At 47.0% G+C, this 16,770-nt stretch overlaps 1 non-coding gene across 1 annotated transcript; it reads right to left on the minus strand.

The window, feature by feature from the left end:
- Positions 1 to 14,534: 14,534 nt before the first annotated feature.
- TRNAE-UUC (transfer RNA glutamic acid (anticodon UUC)) lies at positions 14,535 to 14,606 on the minus strand. Its single transcript has one exon. It is a non-coding gene; the product is annotated as a tRNA-Glu (tRNA).
- Positions 14,607 to 16,770: the final 2,164 nt, after the last annotated feature.

The raw sequence follows: 16,770 nt of genomic DNA on the forward strand, positions 1-16,770 counted from the left end.
GGAGAGACAAGTCCATGCTGACCTCACCGGGAGAGGGAGAAGATGAGCTCGAGTTAGTCCTAGGCTCAGTCAGAAGAGCTGTTGTAGCAATTCAATCCCCTCCAGATTGTGTGCAGGTCCTAGTGGATCGTGGGACATTGACAATACAGAGTGCACCCAGATTGGCAGCCTCAGCAGAGAGGCCAAGGACAGAATGGGCCATGGAGACCACTGAACTCCTGCCTCAGATCAAAAGGCCCCACATTGCTGCTGAGGCACATTGGTATGGGGGAAGCTTGTCTGTCTGCTGACTCTGTTTGGTTTTTAAACTGCAGCAGTGTCTACAATGTGCTGGGCGGAGCCCCTGCCCACCAACCTTACAGTGGGAAGAGACAAATGAACAGACAAAGGAGGTGGGATTGGGATAAAACATATAGAAGAGGTTCAGGGGGAATAATTGACATGAGTGGTGACTGGCACAGTGGCCTGAGGCCAGTTGAATGACACAAATGGTGACTGGCACAGAGGCCTGGGGCCTATCCCCCCTCACTGGATATTTGGCGCATGAAATCCTGACTGTAGAGGCTGAGTTTTATGAAGACCCAGGAAAGAAGTGAAAGGGGTCGTTTGCACTCTTTGCAAGCCTATTAATTGTAATATTTATAGAGCACCTTTCATTTGGAAGGATCCCAAAGTGATTTACATGCTGTATATGTAGGGATCACTCACTCAGCTCTTAAGTGCAGCACCCTCTGGGGTGCAATGCAGCAGCTGACATAACTCCATTACTTTCCATGCAGTACCACTGGCAGTGTTTCCAGCTGCAATGATTTGCCAGAAGCACTATGCAACAGTTTTCACGAAGGGAAGGGAAGAATTTGGACATTAGGAAAAACTTCCTAACTGTCAGGGTGGTTAAGCACTGGAATAAATTACCTAGGGAGGTTGTGGAATCTCCATCATTGTGGATTTTTAAAAGCAGGTTGGACAAACACCTGTCAGGGATGGTCTAAATAATATTTAGTCCTGCCTTGAGTGCAGGGGCTTGGACTAAATGACCTCTCAAGGTCCCTTCCAGTTCTATGATTCGATCTCTGATTGAAATGACATGGGGATGTCCACACAGACATGTTCCACAAGACAGAATTGGGGTTGATGCCCCTGTTAAATGGTTCCTGGGCTTTTTAACTTTCACGAGGTCAGAGCCTTGGTTTTATATCTCATCTGAAAGACAGATGTGAATTATCACTCTTTTGCCAATTGGATCTATGCCTTGGAATACTAGCAGCTCAGCTGTTATTGCTGAAGGAAGCAACCTTTCCCTCAAGGCAGGACAAGCTGTCCAGAGCATTGGCATGCTCAGAAGCAAAGCCTATGTACATAGATTGCTTCATTACATCCTTTGGTTCACACCCGTCCTGAGTATTGCTGGATGCTCCAGATGTTCGCTGCTCTCTCCTGTGCCAGAGGCAAAAACAAAACATTCTGAATGTGGGTTGGATTGTGGAAAACCCCCTACCTGCAGCATGACCTGACAACACTGAGGCCCTAACACAAGGTGACAATATCCCTTTCCTTTTAAATGAAACTCTTAACTCCCTGACTCCTGAGCTGCCTAGCCCAACTTTGTCCAACTCTGACACCCTGTGGCAGGAGGAGTGTATTACTCCTCTTTGTGACTGAGTTTCCTCTGGGGCTCTAAAGCAGTCTGTGGTTGAGAAAAATCAAGAGAGCAGGAGCCATTCTCCCGCAAACACAAGAGTTTCCAGCTCAACGTGAAGTGTCACTAAACAACTCCTGTCTCATCCAGTGTTGCCTGCAGTATCCACATTTCACCTCTGTGGGTTGGGATATTAAAGCTCCACAACAGAGCCACTGAGCTAAATTCTCTGTTGCCCTAAGTGGAGACAGCTCCATTGATCCCAATGGAGTTTAGCAGAGGATTTGGCCCCCTATATTTAGGGGAGAGTAGTTCATCTCACTTCCAACCCATATTTTCAGCTGGATTGGTTGATTTCACTATGGGCTGGATGGGCCAAGGCTAAAGACAAACAGAAATGAAGGGGGAAAGAGAGGAAAAGGTGTCCATTTATTTGGTTTTCACATGGCTGGTGTGGGCTGGAGTGTACAGGGGATATTTTTAGTTTTTTGTCCCTCAGTGACAAAAAGGGTTAATTCATCACTGTTAAGAGTACATGTGATGGGCTCTTAGAGGCACCATCTCTCAGAGCAGACATTGCATCACGGTCCTTTATGGTGTCAATAAAAGTCCCCAGGGCTCTGAGAAGAGAGCAGGAGTTAACCTTAGTGTCCCGGACTCTCTCACTAACAAGGATTCAAGGTCTAAGGCCACGTGGGAGCCGTGGCTGAGCCTGGGCTGGTGGCCACATTTGCCTGAACAATGATTGCGCTCTCAGCATGTAGCTCATTACTGTATTAAGAGCTTTTGGGAGACTATGGGTATGAAACGCAAAACCTATTATAGGAGCCGAACAAAGAACTCCCATTAAGAAATGGGATTAGCACAGGCTCAGAGGCAGACTATGAAATCAGTTCTAGATGCTCAAAGCACATGCCCTTAACCCGCTTTTGTATCAGCTGTCCCAGTGGATTATGGGACCACAATGATCTCCCTTCCACGCCACAGACCAGGACTTTAAAATAACCAAAGAAGAATGAAGAATCTAGCCTGGGTTTTACACCAGACCCAGTGCATGCTGGGACAGGACACTTTGGAAGGGATTGGTTAATTTCACATAGATAATTGGCCATGCTTGGTGTGATCTATATACTGTTGCAAATTGCCAGCACTACTATGATGGGTCTCGTGTTTTCTATTATTGGGGGGGGGGGGTTCAGGGCACCATTTCTTGCCCCTGAACTGGAATATTAACTGCCCCACTAGTGTCCTAGAGGAGGGGAGTGGAGAGGGAGGGACCCGGGCCCGCCCTCTACTCCGGGTCCCAGCCCAAGGGCCCTAGTGATAGCGATAAACCACTGCTACTCTGAAACCTGACACTTGAACTAGCGGTTCCTTCCCCTGGGCTACTTCCCTCCCTCTGCACAAGCCAGGTGTCCCTTTACCTAGGATCTTGGTCTTCTTAGCCCACCTCAGCACTTCTCCAAACTTTCCTCTGCTTCCCTCCAAACTGCTCTCTGCTCCAACACCAATCCACTGTTTCTACTCCTTCAAACTGTTCTTTGCTCCAACTCCACTCCTCTCTGCTCCAACTCCTTCCCTTGTCTGATTGAAGCAGGGGTTTTTTATCAGGTGACTGACTTCAGGTGTTCTAATTGGCTTCAGGTGCTCTAATTAATCTATAGCAAACTTTCTTCCCTCTACAGGGAATAAGGCTCCCTTCTAACCCTCTCCTGCTGCCCTCTGGCCATGCTGTATCACAATACTAACTTGTTCTTTAATACAGAATCAGTTTATGAAAAAAAGGCTCCCAGTGCCTTCTAGAGCTTAGCACTACACAATCCATCCTTAGGATGGTTTCATTTTTAGTGGACTGTTTCAGGGTCTATACATGAAACTGTACGAGGCTGCACCCTAACATTTTCAGGGGTAACATTTCCCACTGCAAGCAAAGGTCTCTAACCTCTCTGCCCCAAGCACACCCTTAGTCTTAGCTTGTTGACTGATTGCTATACTAGATATCAACATACATGTAGACTCCATTTACAGCCAGGGGTCTGAAAAATCATGTTGCTGGGAGGTAGAGGGGAGTGAGGGTTTCCCCAGTACATCCTGATAAGTTTTGAAGAGCCCTGGGACAATGCAGAGCAGAGGTGAATGGAGTGTCATTATTCCTACCCCCTTACTTTAGTGCAGGGGTGGCCAACCTGTGGCTCCGGAGCCACATGCGGCTCCTTGTAGAGGCACCAACTCCGGGGCTGAAGCTACAGGCACCAACTTTCCACTGTACCGGGGGCTGCTCACTGCTCAACCCATGGCTCTTCCATAGGTCCTGCCCCCCACTCCACCCCTTCTCGCCCCCTCCCCTGAGCCACCATGCCCTCACTCCTTCCCCTCCCCACCCCAGGGCCTACTGCACACCACGAAACAGCTGGGAGGGGGAGGGAGAGGCGCTGATCAGCGGGGCTGCGGGTGGATGGGAGGTCCTGGGAGCGGTGGGTGGGGGGGGGGAGGCTGCTGACGTATTACCGTGGCTCTTTGGCAATGTACATTGGTAAATTCTGGCTCCTTCTCAGGCTCAGGTTGGCCACCCCTGCTTTAGTGGATTGCGAGCTGCAGGCCAGAACAGGAACTGGCCCAGACTGGATGTGCCTCAGGGTAGATGTAACTGCCCAGCCTCCAGCTAACACTCTCCTCACAAATGTGTTTGTATGTCTTCAGGCAGAAACTGACCTTAGTCTGGAGGAGATTTTTGATGTTTTAAAAATGCTGAGCTTTTCACTCCCAGATAACCTGAATTTTGAGTAAACTCCCATCTAATGCTGTTGGTTTGTCTCCCTCAGCCCAGGAAGGACCAACTCCATGGTCAGGTTTCTTTCAGGCCCTTCCCTCAGGGCACGGTTTACTGGACTCCAGGACCCAGAGGCCTTTCCCTTTGGAATGCTCTCTGCTTCAGCGGTGAGTCACAGAACAAGCCTCCCTTCCAGCTGAGCTCCCTTTATAGGCATCACCTGATCCCTTCCCAGATGGGTCTCATCATTGAACAAGGTTGGTTGGCCCCAAGCACCCTGGTCCTTAAAGGGGCAGACCATTCTGATACACTCCCTCAAACGCTGACTTTCTGGGGATGAAATCAGATCATTTTGATGAAATGGCAATGAAATGCCAACACCTCCAGTTCAGAGGGGTTCAGATTTCGAGGTGACTATTTCACACAACCCTACATCGGTCAAACGAAACACAAACTTTGTTGCATATAAGAGAACACAGATGCAGTGACCATCCAAATATTTCAAATCTAATAGAGTTTAGTCTTTAGAAAGGACTTGTCTAGATTAGGGTTTGAAGGTATGATGGTAGAACCTTAGCTAACACATTCTAACACATTTGAAAGATCTGGTGTAGATTGCCTTTAACATGTGCTAAACTGGTCAAATTGAAGCCTAGAAAGGAGCCTAGGCTTTCACTGGATCAGTTTAACATGTGTTAAAGTCTACACTGCTTTGTCTACACTAGACTTTTCAAATGTTAGAACATGTTCTGACATCACTCCTTTAAATCTTAACCTAGACTAGGCCTACAGGCCCAGTCCCTCAAACCTTCCAGACATGGAACTCACCTGTTGACAATGGGAGTTGTAAACAGAGGGATTTTGCCTGGATGTGGTCCCAGGCTAACCACCCTGCTTGAAATAAGTTGTGACAGCCCCATGTCCAGCAGCAGGAAGGAGGGAAGGAAATAATAACAGTGACTCCTCTAATTCAGATCTAGCCAGAAGGCGAAATTTATGAAGGCTCTTCAGCCATAATTCACAATGCCAGAAATATATAAGTCAAATTAACAACCTCCTCTTCCATTTCTTTCTTTCTAATATACTTTGTGCTACTGTAATGCTTGAAGACACAGAGTACAACCCCCTAGTGTAGGTACAGCTGTACGGATATTAAGATGTAACTGCCACTTTTCAAAGATATATAGGAGGCACCTTGCCATTGACTGACCAGCAGAAGACCAGTCTGCACTATGTTACCAGCCGTCTCCACAGTGAATATGGCCACACTGTGACAAGCAGAATGGGAACCAGCAGCTCCCTCTGTAAGAAATTCCTTCCTTATCACTCAGCCTGATGAGAGACTGCCTGGCTTTGAGCTGCCACCCTATCTCTGGTGCAAGCTCAACCATGTCAGAGGCGTGGTGGTCAGGCTAGTTTATCATGAGGACTTCCTAGATGCCACACTGCTGACCCCAATGCTTTTGAACAATGAAAATGCCTGTGATTCCAACTTAAGTCCTTTTGACTCTTTTGATATTTTCTTTTTGACTTATACACTTGTTTTAGGTTTCAGTGGTAGCTGTGTTAGTCTGTATCAGCAAAAAAAAACCAAAAAAACGAGGAGTCCTTGTAGCACCTTACAGACTAACAAATTTATTTGGGCAAATAAATAAATTTGTTAGTCTCTAAGGTGCCACAAGGACTCCTTGTTTTTTTTTACACTTGTTTTAGTTTCCTACTTTATACTTTGTTTGAACTTTTCCCCATCTTTATTGTACCACTTCTGCATTTGCAAAATAAAAAGGTGCTTATACTGGTATAGCACTTTACAGTAATGGTTAGACAAAGTGGGAATTTTTTGTAATATTTTTAAGAAGCCTGTGTGTACCTCAGTTTCCCCTGTGTGCTGCATTATTACCTGGCAGGTGGGAAAGGACACAGCTAAGAGACATAGATACGGGTGTTGCCTAGCTATCTGGGCCTTAATCCCCATATCATTGGAGCATCTGAGAAGACAATGGCAAATCCAGTTGCCCGGACACTGATACCTAGCAACCAATGACCCAGAGAGATATAGACTTCCCCACCTGGGGTGGGGGGGGGCTGAGCCACATCTCCCCAGCTCAGGAACAAAGGACTGGAGAAAGGTGAGGTGGGGGATAAGTGCTGGCTGCTGGAGACAGTTGGGAGGCTCTGACCTGGGGTTCGGCCCAAGGAGATCAAACTAATAGACACACAGAGCTTGCACAATGGGGTACAGCTTGGCTGGGTGCTGGGCTCTCCAGAATGGACTTTGCTTTAACCTAACTTCCTCTATGCTAACCTAAGGACTTCCTATGCTGTGTTACAGATGACTAATAAACCCAGCTGGGCTGTGTGAGTGTCAGGGTTCCCTCCCCACTCTGAACTCTGGAGTACAGATGTGGGAACCCGCATGAAACCCCCCCCTAAGCTTATTTCTACCAGCTTAGGTTTAAAACTTCCCCAAGGCACAAATTACTTCCTTGTCCTTGGTATCGCTGCCACCACCAAGTGATTTAAACAAACATTCAGGAAGGGCCACTTGGAGCCCTACCTCCCCCAAAATATCCCCCCCAAATCCCTACACCCCCTTTCCTGGGGAGGCTTGAGAATAATATCCTAACCAATTAGTTACAAAGGGAGCACAGATCAACCCCCCTGAGTCTTTAGGACATTGAAAAACAATCAGGTTCTTAAAAGAAGTTTATTTAAAAAAAAGATAAAAGAATCACCTCTGTAAAATCAGGACGGAAGATAACTTTACAGGGTAACAAAAAGATTCAAAACACAGAGGATTTCCCCTCTAGGCAAAACTTTAAAGTTACAAAAACAAGGATAAATCTCCCTCTTAGCACAGGGAAAATTCACAAACTAAAACAAAAGATACTCTAACGCATTTCCTTGCTATTACTTACTATTTCTGTAATATTAGATATATCATTTCAGTAGGAGCTGGATTACTTGCTTGGTCTCTCTCTTCGTCTCCTGAGAGAACACCCACAGAGCACAAAACAAAGCCTTTCTTCCTCGCCCCCCCCCCTACGATTTGAAAGTATCTTCTTTCCCCATTGGTCCTTCTGGTCAGGTGCCAACCAGGTTATCTGAGCTTTCTTCCTCGCGCCCCCCCCCCCCCCCCCCACGATTTGAAAGTATCTTCTTTCCCCATTGGTCCTTCTGGTCAGGTGCCAACCAGGTTATCTGAGCTTCTTAACCCTTTACAGGTAAAGAAGGGATTTTATGCTACCCTTAGCTGTATGTTTATGACAGTGAGTGTCACTGCAAATGATTGGCAAGGTGCAATAGTCCCTGAAGAGTGAACAAGTCTCCTGCGGGCCGAATCCGGTCTGTCAGGGCTTTGGATCTGGCCCGCAGGATTGCCACCCTCATGGTGCTGCGGGCCCCATGCCGCTGCTGAAAGCGGCCGTCACCACAACCCCAGGGCTGGCCTTACCATGAGGTGAACTGAGACGGCCGCCTCAGGTGCCAGACTGTGTGTGTGTGTGGGGGGGGGGGGGGGGGGGGGAGTGCCACTAGGACCCAGAGTGTAGAAAATTGTGTCTGCTGCTGGTGCATATCTATTCTCTCTGCTCTAGATGCACAGAGATGGTGGAGTGCTGTGCTGGAGGAAGGAGGGCACAAGAGACATAATAGGTGGGTAGGAGAAAAGGTGAGAGGGAATAACAGAAAGCAGCAGGAGCTGCAGGTAGAGAGTGGAGGAGGAGCCTCTTATGTACCTCTCTAGCACCCCCAGGAGCCTGGACTGATTAACACCAGCTTCTCAGGGAGCTTCCTGTTTCCTGCTGCTTCCCTGAACCCACCTGAGGAGAGCAGGCAGTCAACTGAAGTAGTAGGAGCCAGTTAGGCCCTTAAGACGCTGATATCTTCCCTCACTCAGGCCCTGCTACCAGCCTGCTTATTTGTCCCCTTTAATTATGTGTTGAGAGCCACTATAGCTGGCACAGAACGGCAGTCATGAGTGAAAGAAGAAAACGCTCCTCTGGGGCAGCATTCAGAAAAAGAAAGAAAGCAAAGGAAGCTTTTCTGTCTAAGCAGGAAGGAGCTCTCCTGAGATACATAGACACAAATGTTCACGGTGAGCCTTCCGGCCCCAGTGAGGATGTGAGTGGTGAGGAGATGCCTGATCTTCCAGTTAGTCAGAGTGCAGGTGACCCGGCAGCTACTGCAGGATCCATATCTCCATCTCAAATGGTGTAACCATGCACACTCCTGAAGAAAAGTGTAAATCAGAGAAGAGTGTGGTGGAGGCACAAGAAACAGCTGCTGCTGAGTTTAGTTCCTTTAGTCTAGATGATCCAAGACTGTGGACCCACTTGAGCAGTAGCCTGAAGGACTTCCTTGTACTGCATGGGCGACATCAAGTGAACATCTTTCGTGTTCCCCAAAGATAATGAAAATAGAAGTTTCCATCCAACACATTACTGGTGTGAAATCCCCAATGGTGACAAAGTGGAGAGGCCATGGCTTATGTACTCAAAAACCCAGAATGCTGCATACTCTTTTTGTTGCAAACTCTTCCAGTCTAATGTTCCAGCCACATTGGGTTCTACAGGAACAAAGGACTGGAAAAATCTGGCTAGAAATCTGGCATGCCATGAGAAGGCAGCAAATCACCAGAGAGCATTCCATAGGTGGAAAGAGTTTGAGATGAGACTAAGGTTAAAGGCCACCATAGATGATCAGCATCAAGAGAAGATTACATCAGAGTCTCTTTACTGGCAAAATGTTCTGAAAAGGCTATTGCCATTGTGAGAATGCTTGCTACCCAAAACCTAGCACTGCGTGGCACTTCAGATCAGCTGTATGTGCCAAACAATGGAAACTTCCTTAAAATTGTGGAGCTGATGGCTGAGTTTGATGCTGTACTCCAGGAGCATATAAGAAGAGTCACCACCCAAGAAATGTACACACACCACTACCTTGGAAAAACAATTCAAAATGAGAACATACAGTTCCTGGCAACAAAAGTCAAACACAAGATTGTGGCAGATCTGAAGTCAGCAAGATATTACTCTGTTATTCTGGACTGCACACCTGACATCAGCCATACGGAACAAATGACTTTAATGGTGCGTTTTGTAACAACAACAGAACTGAGTGAAAATGTCCCTGCAATGGTGACTGTCAGAGAGCATTTTCTAGAATTTATTGACATTGATGATACTACAGGAGCTGGTATGACAAATGTGCTTCTTAAAAAGTTGAAAGGTACGGGAATTGCGATAGCTGACATCATAGGCGCCGACTCCGTGGGTGCTCTGGGGCTGGAGCACCCATGGGGAAAAATTAGTGGGTGCTCTGCACCCACCAGCAGCTCCCCGCCCCGCCCCAGCTCACCTCTGCCTCCGCTCTGCCTCTGCCTCCTCCCCTGAGCGCACCACCGTGTCCTGCTTCTCCCCCCTCCCTCCCAGCACTTGCACCGCGAAACAGCTGTTTCGCGCGGTGAGTGTTGGGAGGGAGGGGGGAGGAGGAGGAACGCGGTGCACTCGGGGAAGAGGCAGGGCAGGGGTGGGGATTTGGGGAGGAGTCCAATACGGGCAGGGAAGGGGCGGAGACAGGGCGGGGCTGGAGGCAGGGGGGTGCGAGCACCCTCTGGCGCCAAGGAAAGTTGGCACCTGTGGCTGACATTAGAAGTCAGGGCTACGATAATAGTGCCAACATGAGAGGAAAGAACGGAGGAGTGCAGACACGGATCAGAGAGTTAAACCCTCGAGCTTTTTTTGTCCCATGCAGTTCTCATTCATTGAACTTGGTAGTCAGTGATGCAGCATCAGCTTCTAGTGAGGCTGCTGAATTTTTTAATGTAATTCAAAGCATCTATGTATTTTTCTCTGCATCAACTCATCGATGGCAAATTTTGAAGCAACATCTGGGAACATCCTCTCTGACACTGAAACCACTGAGTGCCACACAATGGGAAAGTTGAGTGGAGGTGATAAAGCCTATCAAACACCAAATTGGGAAGATAGATGATGCCATAGTTACCATTATGGAGGATAATGCTATGACAGGAACTGTTCGTGGGGAACAGTGGCAGAGGGAAATGGAATCACCAGAAACATAGATAACTTCAAATTTCTGTGTGGCTTAGTGTTGTGGCATGACATACTGTTTGAAATAAATGTTGTCAGCAAGCGACTCCAAGGTGTTGACCTTGATATATCTGGAGCAATGGAACAACTGGACAAAGCAAAGTCATACCTACAGTCTTACCGGTCAGATGAGGGATTTCAAAACGTTCTGAAGAGTGCACAGAAGTTGGCAGAGGAACTTCACACTGAAACTATTTTCCCACTCATTCAAGAATACAAGAGTCACTGAAGAAGAAAACATTTTGATTACGAGGCACGGGATAATCCTATAAGAGACCCCAAACAACAATTCAAAGTTGAATTCTTTAACCAGGTGCTAGTTTGTGCAATACAGTCAGTTGAAGAACATTTCATGCAGCTCAAGGAACACAGCAGTATATTTGGGATGTTGTATGATATTCCAAAACTCCTCACTATACCTGAAGAAGACCTACACCAGCAATGCAGGGCACTAGAGACAGTGTTGACACATGATGACATGCGCGATATTGATGCAAGTGATTTAGGTGATGCACTGAAAGCCCTTTCAAGATACATTTCAGCAGGATCAACTCCAAAGGATGTTCTGGAATATATGTGCACAAATAAGATGACCACCCTCTTTCCAAATGCTTTTGTTGCTCTGCGCATACTTCTAACACTTCCTTTAACAGTTGCCAGTTGAGAACGCAGCTTCTCCAAGCTGACGTTAATAAAAACACATCTACGCTCCACAATGACACAGGAGAGGCTGGTCGGCCTTACAGCCATCTCAATAGAGCATGAGCTGGCCCAGACTGTGGACCTTCAGGAAGCAGTTCAAATCTTTGCAACCAAGAAGGCACGGAAAGCACCACTTTGATTATTCAAACAGATAAAAATACCAGTGTTTACTATGCAGACAAGAAAAGTAACATTTGCTGTTCAGGCGTTTGAAAGTTAAGTGTTACTTAAAATTTTTGAATAAGGCATTTTAAGTTGTTAGTTCTCCTTTATTGGGGGTAGGTAGCAGAGCAGTACCAAGAGAGAAGTAGAACAGGAAGAAGGCAGAATTGAGACCTTTCAAAGTTTTGGCCCAAGCAAGGGGACATGGGGGCATCATTTGAGATCCCCGCCTCAGGTGCCAAAATGTTGTGGGCCAGCCCTACACGTCCCTGCGGCCCCTGAGGGATGGGGGGGCAGAGGGCTCCATGCACTGCCCTCGCCTCCAGGCACCGCCCCCCGCAGCTCCCATTGGCTGGGAATGGGGAACCGCAGCCAATGGGAGCTTCAGAGGAGGTACCCGTAGGGGAGGGCAGCGCTTGGAGCCCTCTGCCCCCTCCCCCCCCCCAGGGGCCACAGGACACGGTGCCGGCTGCTTCCGGGAGCGGCGCGGCGCAGGGCCAGGGCCCGCAGGGAGCCTGTCTTAGCCCCGCTGCGTGCCGCTGCCACCCCGGAGCCGCTCCAGGTAATCAGTGCCGGGGTGGAGCCCACACCCCGCACCCCTCCTGCACCCCGCACCCGTCCTGCACCCCAACCCCCTGCCCTGAGCCTCCTGCACTCCAACCCCCTGCCCTGAGCCCCCTTGTACACCCTGCACTCCTCCTGTGTCCCAACCCCCTGCCCCGAGCCCCTTCCTGCACACCGCATCCCCTCCCACACCCTGCACTCCCTCTTGCACCCCAACCCCCGCCCCAGCCCTACATTCATGGCTCTGCATGCAATTTCCCCCAGCCAGATGTGGCCCTTGGGCCAAAAAGTTTGCCCACCCCTGTCCTAGAAACTGTTCCAAAACCGAGGCCATAGCACCAATGACCTCAGTGATGGGACACTAGATGGGGATGGCTCTGAGTTACTATAGAGAATTCTTTCCCAGGTGGCTGGCTGGCTGGCTGGTGGGTCTTGCCCACATGTTCAGGGTCTAACTGATTGCCATATTTGGGGTTGAGAAGGAATTTTCCTCCAGGTCAGATTGGCACCTAGGGATTTTTAGCTTTCCTCTGCAGCATTCAGCAAGGGTCAGTTGCAAGTTTAAACTAATGTAAATGGGGGATTCTCTGTAACTTGAAGTCTTTAAATCATGATTTTCAGACTTCGGTAACTCAGCCAGTGGTTATGGGTCTATTACAGGAGTGGGTGGGTGAAGTTCTACGGCCTACAATTGCAGGAGGTCAGACTGATCATGATGGTCCCTACTGGCTTTACAGCCTATGAGTCTGAGCACTGATCCTGTGGATCTGTGACACATGGCTACACTCAAAAGTGGTACCAGTATAGTTAAAGTGGTACAACCATGCAGTGTAGACACAGTTATACTGGTATAAAGATGCTAATGCCAGTCTAGCTTTTTTCCATAAATCTGTATTAAATACCTTTATACCAGTATACCAGCAGCCACACTAGGGCCAGGCCTACATTACTAGCTTTGCTGGCATAGCTCTGTCAGTCAGAGGTGTGATTTGTGCCCGACGTAGCTGTGCCAGCAGCAGCCCTAGTGGAGATGCAGTTATACTGGTAAAATGGCGCTTTTACTGGTATTATTCATTTTGCTAGAGGGGTCTGGAATAAGCTATATGACCAAAAGTGCAGTTTTGCCAATACAAGTTGTGTCCACACTAGGAGCCCTCTGCTGGTGTGGCAAAGCAGCATAGCTATGCTGGGAAAACTCTCCTAGGGTAGACCTGGTAGACAGGTTATAATGATTAACTGTTTTGGTAGAAAATCATACCCTTAATTGAAATAATTAAGTAGGTACAAAAACTGTGTACGGACCAGGGCTTGTTACCATATATTTACAGTCTCACACACCTGTCTATCAGTCTAACTGTATCTATCTAGAGGTTGTACTAATATAACTCTCCTGGTATAAAATCACACCCCCAGCCTACACAGATAAATCAGTACAAAAACTGTGTATAGACCAGACCTAAGTGTTAGTGAAGCTAACAAATGTAAAGAAGTGCTAAGTATTGTTGCATTTAAAAGTCAAGAAATACAAAGGGCCGAAATGCTCTCTCTCCATTGTCAGTGATGCAGGAGCTCAGGCAGTAGAGCAGTGTTCACCTCTCGGAAGAACATCTGCCCCGTGGATGGCCAAGATTAGTTTTCCTTTTTATTTATGTATGTATTTTACTATGGATTCTTTTTTATGTATGTAGATTTTAAGCCGTTGGGGGGGGGGGGCCTTTTGGTTCTGTATCTGTACAGCGCCTAGCACAACGAAGTTCTCTTCCATGACCTTGGCTCCTCCTGGGCACTACTGCAAAAAGCTATAATGCAGGTTCTGCATGGATCCAAAGAAGACAGGGCTGATAAACTGTTTCTGCTTTCAAACATGATCTGTGCCGGAGGTCAGGTGAAAGCAGCCAGCTATGCATCCGAAGAAGTGAGGTTTTTACCCACGAAAGCTTATGTCCAAATAAATCTGTTAGTCTTTAAGGTGCCACCAGACTCCTTGTTGTTTCAGCATTTCCAGATGCAGCACCTCGACCTGGGATGGATTTTTGCAGCTGTGGAAAAGTTGGGAAAAGTTCCAATATCCCTCCGGGGGGAGCTGTACCAAGAAGGGTGGAAGCAACTCAAATCTACCTGAGCTGGATTCCTTAAATCCAGTATAGGCAGTTTGCCAAATAAACTAAAATCATTTATCCCAAACCCACCGGTACTAAGAGGAAATCAGCGAAGGTATTTGGTATTACATGCATCTCAGGTTGCAAAGTCAGAGCTCTGAACAGTCCCTTCCTATTCCAACAAATAAGAAACATCAGGGATCTGTAACACAGCCTGTGCCCCGCTGTGCTCCAGAAGGTCCCTTGCGTGGCTCGGGCTATGCACCCCTGCATGGACCGACGCATCAGCGCCATCTAGTGGCCACATGCCGCCAGCGTCTCGGCTTTGCGCTTTGTTTCCAAGCCCATGTTGCGCGGGTTTTATTTGCTTAAATCACCGTGGTTCGCCCTTTAAAAAGCTGAGTATTTGTTTGGGGGGGGGGTTAGTGTACCCGATTAAATATAATTTTGGAAACTATGTAATTTATGTGGGGAAAAAGTGAAACTTCCCATACCGGGAGTCGAACCCGGGCCGCCTGGGTGAAAACCAGGAATCCTAACCGCTAGACCATATGGGAGGCGTTGAGAAATTATTGTATCTACCTCTCTTATAGTTGTACTTTGCTGTTTCATTTGTCACCTTTATACTCAAAAAGAATAGGAGTACTTGTGGCACCTTAGAGACTAACAAATTTATTAGAGCATAAGCTTTCGTGGGCTACAGCCCACTTCTTCGGATGCATATAGAGTGAAACATATATTGAGGAGATATATATACACACATACAGAGAGCATGAACAGGTGGGAGTTGTCTTACCAACTCTGAGAGGCCAATTAAGTAAGAGAAAAAAAAAAACAAAAAAAAACTTTTGAAGTGATAATCAAGATAGCTCAGTACAGACAGTTTAATAAGAAGCAAGTGTGAGAATACTTACAAGGGGAGATAGATTCAATGTTTGTAATGGCTCAGCCATTCCCAGTCCTTATTCAATCCTGAGTTGATTGTGTCTAGTTTGCATATCAATTCCAGCTCAGCAGTCTCTCGTTGGAGTCTGTTTTTGAAGTTTTTCTGTTGTAAGATAGCCACCCGCAGGTCTGTCATTGAATGGCCAGACAGGTTAAAGTGTTCTCCCACTGGTTTTTGAGTATTATGATTCCTGATGTCAGATTTGTGTCCATTAATTCTTTTGCGTAGAGACTGTCCGGTTTGGCCAATGTACATGGCAGAGGGGCATTGCTGGCACATGATGGCATATATCACATTGGTAGATGTGCAGGTGAACGAGCCCCTGATGGTATGGCTGATGTGATTAGGCCCTATGATGATGTCACTTGAATAGATATGTGGACAGAGTTGGCATTGGGCTTTGTTACAAGGATAGGTTCCTGGGTCAGTGTTTTTGTTCAGTGATGTGTGGTTGCTGGTGAGTATTTGCTTTAGGTTGGGGGGTTGTCTGTAAGCGAGGACAGGTCTGTCTCCCAAGATCTGTGAGAGTAAAGGATCATCTTTCAGGATAGGTTGTAGATCTCTGATGATGCGCTGGAGAGGTTTTAGTTGGGGGCTGAAGGTGACAGCTAGTGGTGTTCTGTTATTTTCTTTGTTGGGCCTGTCTTGTAGGAGGTGACTCCAACGAGAGACTGCTGAGCTGGAATTGATATGCAAACTAGACACAATCAACTCAGGATTGAATAAGGACTGGGAATGGCTGAGCCATTACAAACATTGAATCTATCTCCCCTTGTAAGTATTCTCACACTTGCTTCTTATTAAACTGTCTGTACTGAGCTATCTTGATTATCACTTCAAAAGTTTTTTTTTTGTTTTTTTTTTCTCTTACTTAATTGGCCTCTCAGAGTTGGTAAGACAACTCCCACCTGTTCATGCTCTCTGTATGTGTGTATATATATCTCCTCAATATATGTTTCACTCTATATGCATCCGAAGAAGTGGGCTGTAGCCCACGAAAGCTTATGCTCTAATAAATTTGTTAGTCTCTAAGGTGCCACAAGTACTCCTGTTCTTTTTGCGGATACAGACTAACACGGTTGCTACTCTGAAACTTGCTTATACTGTAATTGATCTGTTAAGTCCATTTCTACTTGCCTTTGGCTCTAGCAAACAAGCCTATAATATGACTGTAGCACTCCCTTATAGTGGCGATAGGCATTAGGACTAATCATATCACCTGAGGTAAAATTGTCCTCTGAGCAGATGGGGAAAAATTGAATAATACTGAGTCTTTGGTAAATGCAAACCTGCAACATTCCTGCACTGTGTATGCACAAGCCATGTCTAACCAGCTTGATTTGCCCTAATGCACACCATCTAGACCTGCCCACATGGGATTATAACAAGCATGGCTTTACATAGACCTGTACTCACCCCAGCCATAGGTTACATTGTATTATCTGTGGTACTGGAGGGAATAATAAATATGCTCCCAGGTTGGGTGTGAACTAAAGTCCTGGATTGAGACACCCATAAACTTGGATCCAAATTTTGCAACTGGATTGGTCCAGTCTCTATCATGGGCCGAATCAAAATCTTGGAGCCAAACACCCCCAAATGGTGCTGATGTTTGGAAATGTCTGTTTAATGGCTGAGACAAATCCTATATCCAAACAAAATCTTGGGAAAATGTGGATCCAAATTTTGCAGCTAAGGCCCATCTCTAATATGTATACTTGGGGCCTGATTCTGCAATTCTCCCCCTTCCCCCCAGTGATCCTACACCTGAGGCC

The sequence above is a fragment of the Emys orbicularis genome, chromosome 9 (assembly GCF_028017835.1).
Source record: "Emys orbicularis isolate rEmyOrb1 chromosome 9, rEmyOrb1.hap1, whole genome shotgun sequence".
In the NCBI taxonomy this organism is placed as follows: domain Eukaryota; kingdom Metazoa; phylum Chordata; order Testudines; family Emydidae; genus Emys; species Emys orbicularis.